Below are 6,000 nucleotides of genomic sequence, written 5' to 3'. Positions count from 1 at the left end.
AATCAGGACTGCTAAAAATTACAATACAATAATATTATAATGAATCGTTTCAAACAAATTAGATTTTGTCAGAAAAATGTAGTTCAATTTCGTGGAGAAGTTTTCCTTACTTAAAATATTTTTTGAGTGTATGTTTTCTGTCTCAGTGAAAGATAAATATGGGTGTCACTGCCTCTCTGTTTTCTTAGAACCTGTAATGGTGCTCTCAGTAATAGAGTATTATGTTACTGGACAGCAATGGAGAATTGCTCTTCAAGTTACAGATCTCCTCCCATTTACCTGTGACCAACTTAAACTTTAGCATATGCGGTCCATGACGGACAAAGCTTGAGCCAGAACGAAGAAGAGCCATTTGAACAGAACAGAAGCAAGAAATAGAGTCCATCATGAATATGGATCCCAGTAAGTCATCGGAGAAGTCAGACAGTCTGCAGCCTCTTCCAACACCGTACCAGGTCCAGCCAGGATACCCTAATCCTCAACCAGGGATCTATCCCAGCATCTCTGGCTATTCAGGCCAACCAGTTCCTCCGGCCCAGTTTGGACAAGGGTATTATCCAGGACAGCCACCGATCACTGTACAGCCGATGGCTTACGTGGTCCCGGCCCCACTAGCCAATCCAGTGCCGGATTACCTGGGTTATTCTATCTTTACCCTGCTGTGCTGCTGTTTTCCTCTGGGTATTGCTGCTACGATATACTCTGTCTTTGTAAGTATTAGTAATTTACACTTTGTTCATGTATTCAATCTTGAAAAGAAGAAAAGTTAAACTTTACCGGACATGTCATGTTTAGGCTTGTCATTGTTATGAAATTAGGAACAAAGATTAGACAAAGAAAATATAAACATAATTCAAATTAAAGAATGAGGAATGTTTCACTGTGGTTAAGGTGTCAAATAATAATGATTAAATACATTTTAAAAAAGTGAATCGCAACACTGTAAAAATGTTTTGTTGTTTTAACTTTAAAAATTAAGTCACCTGGCTGTCTTTTTTTAATTCAATTTAAAATGATTAGTTAACATAACAATTTTTTTATCATTTTCATGTAAAAACGAATCGTTTTTACGTTGAATGAACTCAAAATTAATTTAAATTAAGGTTGTAACTTAATAGCTTAAATTTTTAAGTTGACAAAACAAATCCAGTAAATTGCTATTGTTTTCATGGTAATTCATAGTTATCCATGCAACAATACAATGAATACAAATAAAAATGTACATAGAACATAAGATTAATAACTATTTTCCTTTAACAATATGTTTAGTGCATAAATGAAAACACTATGAGAGTTCATTGACAGATGAAGTGCAGTTGGAAGAAGAAAAGATCACCCAAAAATGGGGACCATTTCATGTCTAAGGCAGATGGTTCAGAAAGGAAAGTGATTAATGAAGATATTTTCTTATTGAGGTGATGAAAATAAGCCCAAGACAATATAACAATTCTCTTTTGTTTTGTTGTGAAGCATAATTTAACACTTCTTTATGTGACAAGAAAAGGTTTGTGTGAGGGAGTGGTCCACAAAGAGTGTTGCATTTCAGAATTTCCATTAGAAGTCACGTCAGCAGTTGGCAGCTGTTGCGACAAATTCTAACGGTGGGAAAGGGTAAATATTCTTTTATGACGCTGCTAAATCGTATGAATTTTTACAATATTATTCATCTGTTAAAATTTTGCACCAGTGACGCAAGAAAAAGGGGTGGGGTTAAGGGACGGGCTTCAATTTAGCATTCATTTAAAATATTTAATATTTCCACAAACTTTGTCTTGATTCATAAGAAATTAAATGATGTTAATGGAAGACTATAGATTAACAAAGTTCGGGAGAAGCCGGAGCATATAATTAAGACCAGCTGGTTCGCAATCAGCAATCATAGACCCTACCCTATCAGCTTAAGCGAACCAGCACATAAGTAGAGAAAGATTCTTACCTGAAGCCATCTCTAAAGGATTACACATCCCACCACCTCCCCTGCTCCTCTACTTGAGCTCTTGTCGATAGCAGAACTCCGGGGGGTGAGTTCTGGGTCCGGCCGTTTCCGAGCTCGGCGCACTCGCCCCTATTGGGGGGCGGGAGCGTTCCGGGATCGGATGGAATCGGCGAGCTCGGAACCTGCTCCCCGGACAGCACGCCAAACACGCATACTTTTACTACCCCTGGTATCTTCATTATCTGCTCAGGTGAACTCGTGAAACTCAATTTTAGTGTCTTGTGAAACAACAATGTTATGTTAACACAGTTCAAACAGTAATTTTATTAGCCCTTTACCAGAATAACGCTCAATAACCAGGTAGCGCTCAACTTTTTACGACCCTTTTTCCAGATAGCACATGTACGTCTGCTAAAGATCTGGAGATCTGGAAAATATCTGCAGTGTAAAAACATCTGATAAATGTCTTTTTACATAAGCAGATTAACATACATTCATAAACCTATTACATACATCATCTAGATGTCTGTGAGATCTGACAGATGTATTGCAGATGAACAAACAATTCATAAAATCAAATAGACGTCTCCCGGATGTACGTGTCTCCCGGATGTACAGTGTTTGTTAGCTGCACATTTTGGTTTGAGGTGAAGAATCGTATTTTCTACGAAAAAAAAAAATCTTCTTTAGTTATGACCAGATCACAGGCATGTGCTGAAATACATCAGTGATTGACATTGATATTTCTCATTCACTTTTCACAGACTCGCAATGCTAACATGTCTGGACAACAACAAATAGCAGAGGAAAACTCCAGAACGGCGCTCATCTTGAATCACACAGCTCTCGGCATTGGCATAGTCTTCATCGTGGTGTACATCATCATCATTGTCTTTACAGTTTTTGTTCAATTTATTTGATTTTTAGGGAGTGATATTGAGGGATTTCCAAATGTTGATATCCTATATGTCAAACGCTAAAAGAGTAGGTAGCATGAGATCATGAAAATGACATTTCATCCAATCTGTTATGTTGCCGTGTTTAAAAGTAAACTGTCTGCCAAGTTGTAAGTCCGAAGCTGAATAAATAACAAAGTTATTTGCTTGTAAAAATGGGAGTCGACTCTGAATCACAGAAACGAGACGTGGACTACACACGCATATCTACGTCACTACACATAGTCCCTGCCTACGTTTTGCTGAGACTGACGCAAAAACGTATTTCTCCTCCCCAAACACTGTCGCTCGTTCGTGATGCGTGTGTATCATGTCTAGAACCTGTGTTCTGCGGTGTGTAACTAAGTCCGTCTTATTTCAACTACCAATGGAAGAACGTCTGAGGGAAAAATGGTTACAATTCATTTTTCAAACGATACCAAAAGGAGTATAACCCCAGGGTTTAACTGTGCGCGCGTCATTTCACCGAAGATTGCTTTAATAGTCTTGGCGTGTTCACTGCAGGGTATGTGAAATGACTATCCTTAAAGAGGGGCAATACCAACTCTATTTGGACCTGTTAGCTCCACCAAATCACAACCTGTAAGTGTGTCTATTCAAGTTCAAGAAATATTTTTTTACCTTATGTCTGTGTTTAGCTAATGCATATAACGCTAACATTAGCATGTACCGTTATTTCTGGGGTGTTACAGTTTGTTTATCTGGCTATTAACTTTGCATTTTGACACATTTGCCACATGTGCACCTATATAGAAATATTTGGTTGATACTACAATCATTTCGTCGTTCGTGAACGATTCGTTCATTTTGAACAAATCTTAAATGTGACTCGGGAAGAACGAGTCGTCATGGGACGTGATTCGTTCAGTCACGCATGCGCATTGCGCAACATGCTCCGGACGTTTAACAAATGCAATCAGAGCAGGAAAGGGAATTGATTAGTTCACCTCTCGAGTCTTCGGGTTCGAGTCGTTCGTTCATCACGTGACATCCCTGCACGCTAAACAAATGCAGTCAGAGCCGGAAAGAGAATTGATTAGTTCACCTCTCGAGTCGTCGGGTTCGAGTTGTTCGTTCATCACGTGACATCCCTCAACGCTAAACAAATGCAGTCAGAGCCGGAAAGAGAATTGATTAGTTCACCTCTCGAGTCGTCGGGTTCGAGTTGTTCGTTCATCACGTGACATCCCTCAACGCTAAACAAATGCAGTCAGAGCCGGAAAGAGAATTGATGAGTTCACCTCCCGAGTCTTCGGGTTCGAGTCGTTCGGTCTTTTGTAATGTGACGTGACAGCTTTGGACAGATAAATTAGCTAATTTACAACCTTCCTAAAAAATGGGTGCATAGCCTAGCCCTATTGTTTGTCTATTGATAGACAAAGACAGTGAAATGACAAATTAATCAAGATAAGAGGTGGTGAGCTATTTATAGACTAAATACCAAGGTAAACAAGTAATTAATCTTTTCTTTTTATTATAGTGTAAACAGGTTCAATAATGGAAGGAAGAAAGGAGTCGGGGTCGGCGTGGCTGGGAAAACTGTAAGAATCTCTTTATTTCAAAAGTACTTCCGGGTATTCACTTCCGGCTTCAACATACGAATTTCTACACAATCTTTCTGGATCGTAGATTCCTTCTTGTCAGCCCTTTGGACGCAACGTCTCTTGGCTCCGGCACACACACACGTTTTCCCAGCCTCTCTCTTCCGCCTCTGGATCTGCTGATCCGTTTTATAGCGTCTCCTCGCCAATTACTAGAACGAGAAACAGGTGTTTTCACTAAACCGTTGATCTGCCTACTCACCGTCTTTCTCCCGACACTCTCTCTCCCCGCAGACCGTGCTGAACCACGCCCACTTCCCCATTAATAGCATTATAGTTTTGTATTGGTTGTAATGTGATCAACGTTTGCCTAAGTAGTAGATTTGGAAAGAAAGTGACATGTAACATTTTAATTATACTTTGCTAAAATGAACGAAAGGAACGATATGACTCGAAAAAAGATTCGTTCATTTTGCTGAACGAGACTCAAAGGTCAATAATATGATCCGAACTTCCCTTCACTATTTGCGACAAATGATGAACGCATTTGACAAATAACAACAGACTACACCATCTGACCAATCCCATGACACAAGGTTAGCGGGTAGGCGGGGCCTACACGGATGAATCGCGGAACGAATCATTTGAGAGTCAGTCAAGACTCTCAATTATTACAACATTATAGTGTGTAAACACATTGTATGTACATAAACTTGTTGTTGGACACTCCATAAACCAAAGTAGGGCCTAAAAAACCCTATGCTAGTTACTCTTAATGTCGCTGAAGTTACGATGGTAACTTTGAGGCTAAAATGTATGTTACATACAGACATACATGTTTGTTTTAGTGGTGGGCCGTTAACGCAGTGAGACTATTATCGCGCGTTAAAAAAAATGTCGCCGTTAATCTATTCTCAAAGTTGGGTTGGGAGCTGGGTCTATACTACGCAAGCTATGATGACTTTCACCTTGATATTTTAGCGCGGATGTATACCAGCTTAACTGCACTGTACGGGGCGAGAACGAGATTTTTCAACTCGCGTGATTCGCGTCATTCGCGGAAGAAGAAGCCGCCTCATCATCTCATAACCAGGGCTTCATTCGCGCGATTCGCGCAGCAAGTAGGTCTATTGGCTCTTTGCATTAACATATAAATCACTCGCGCTTGACACGCCATTCGCGTTTGGTCTGAACACAACATAACGTTACTTGAAATTACCGCATCAAACGTGACGTGCTAACATGGATGCAGCTATGAAGCCGCCGGGTTTGCTTCAGGGAATATTCATTTTTAAGAAGCTTCCCAAAAGAAACATTGACAAGACTAAGGTTGTTTGCACCTTGTGCAATGCCGAATTGGTTTAAAAAAAACACTTTCTCTCAACAGGTACTGGTCTAGCTTTAGTTGAAACCAGTAACTTTGTATTGAGATCTAATGTATTATGGCTCCTGTATGACATATCGCTTGTTGCTCCCTCACTCTTTGTTAGTCGCTATGGATAAAAGCGTCTGCTAATTGACTAAATGTAAATGTACTATAGGAGCTCTTCCAGTCTCAAGTACCACC

This window comes from Triplophysa dalaica, chromosome 12, assembly GCF_015846415.1.
Source record: "Triplophysa dalaica isolate WHDGS20190420 chromosome 12, ASM1584641v1, whole genome shotgun sequence".
NCBI lineage: Eukaryota > Metazoa > Chordata > Actinopteri > Cypriniformes > Nemacheilidae > Triplophysa > Triplophysa dalaica.
This window is presented reverse-complemented; position numbering follows the sequence as displayed.